General features: G+C 28.5%; 1 long non-coding RNA gene across 1 annotated transcript; it reads right to left on the bottom strand.

Moving 5' to 3' along the window:
* Positions 1–310: 310 nt before the first annotated feature.
* On the bottom strand, positions 311–1771 carry LOC108770357 (uncharacterized). The gene is made up of 3 exons (XR_001940592.1): positions 1753–1771; positions 1018–1579; positions 311–451 (listed from the first exon to the last, which is right to left on the bottom strand). It is a non-coding gene; the product is annotated as an uncharacterized LOC108770357 (long non-coding RNA).
* Between the last annotated feature and the right edge of the window lie 97 nt (positions 1772–1868).

A 1868-nucleotide genomic window follows, 5' to 3' on the forward strand; every position in this document is an offset into this window, starting at 1 on the left:
TTTTATTACAGTGTTTTGGAAAGCTCTCGAGATAGGCTATAAAAATATGCAATAAAATGTAGGGGGTTCCATTAAAAAAAATAAGGTTGACCTTGAAATGACCTTAAAGGACATGGTCAAGGTCAAAGTCATCATCTTACTCCTCGCTTGAAACCATACAACTTTACTATTGGACATTTTCTCCAAAATGCATTCTAACTGAAGATATTAGGGGGGTCCGATACTTTTCGATGACCCTGTATAGATATGTACTTAGTACTTCATGATAAATTATAAAAAAGTTCTGTACACATTATCAAAACTTACCAATCAAATAAGTTCTCCTTTCATCATTGTTATAAAAATATTCCATGACATTTCTGATTGGAGAAGCATTCCAAATATAGGCATCATTCCTTGCTCCTGGATATCTTGCGTTAATATTGAATATTTTTAAATCTGGATCAACTATCTACAAAAATTTATACGCAATTACATATTGATATTAATATTAAATACTCAGAAATAGTTAAAAAATGATAACAATTTTGTTTTATAACCAATTCGGTCACTTGCATTATACTAAATTAGTGTATATTAAACTGCTGTATGTGAAATTAGCAAAGTTAAATATAAATATATAAATATTTTAAACAGTTATATACATAATAATGATGTTGTTGTTTAACAGAATATATGTATATTATTTTACTGTCAAAGTGATTATATTATGTGCTACTGCATTTAGATACTTTATATAAAGCAGCATTTAATGTGTGTATGTACTAATCCAATGTAGTGTAACTCACTAAATTCACTATTAATGAGTTACAAAACAGGCAAGTCACACACGACTGACCTCATAAAATTTGTCTATTATAATTTAATATTCATAAAAATCAATATTGCAATCTTATAATAATTATATACAATATTATATGTACATATATTTTGTTAATGTATTATATTTTACTTAGTTTAAAAATGAATAATTGTAATTAACATAAAGTATAAAACTGTATAAGTTAGAAAACTTACTGCTTGAACATTTAAAGAATGATTTCCGTGGTGGTTTACATAGGCCTCTTCATGTATATATGGTGCAAGAATATTAACATGTGTGCAATCTATTGCGCCTATAGCACCGGGAAATAGTTGTGGAGCTAATGCAAATTTATTTTTTGCAATTGTTCTTTTATTTGCGGTCATAGGAAATCTTATCCATTAACGCAATAAATATATGTTCATTAATTGTGCCACTTTTCTTATACAACAACTAGCACATGGCTTACAACTAATTCACATTGATTACCGATCTTTGGTAGCTACCATGAGCAAAGAAGCCAAATGCTATTAATACTTATATCTCTGGAGATAAGCCAGTTATACGCTGTTTTTGCAAATGTGGCCTCAAAACATTAACAATATCTATAACTATTTCCTTATTCACTCTAAATTGCGCGATGAATTCATTGTTAGGGAGCTCAAATGGATTTTGAGTATCGTGCAATAATCTTCTTTCTAATCGTCTTTCTAGCATTCTTACTCTTTCTTGAAGAAAAAGTATATTTATTGCTAAATATCCGTCAGCCATTTTACACTAAAAAGAAGAAATAAAGAAATCATAATAAAATTTTAATGAAAAACATTTCATTTACTTTACACATATAAAGTTTATAAATAGAATATAACCTAAATTGATTTATATATATATTTTTTCAGATATTTTATAATTAGATATTATATATTGGGTAATTATACAGTTTAGCTCACCTCAAAAATCGATGAACATAGGCTCATTTGACGCGTTTTTGCTTAAAACGAAAGAATCTGGCAGAAATAAGCGTCGCTCTGCCCCGCGAACCGAGTTATTAAGCGTTAAAGTTGAC

This window comes from Trachymyrmex cornetzi, unplaced genomic scaffold (assembly GCF_001594075.2).
Source record: "Trachymyrmex cornetzi isolate Tcor2-1 unplaced genomic scaffold, Tcor1.1 scaffold1251, whole genome shotgun sequence".
Lineage (NCBI taxonomy): Eukaryota > Metazoa > Arthropoda > Insecta > Hymenoptera > Formicidae > Trachymyrmex > Trachymyrmex cornetzi.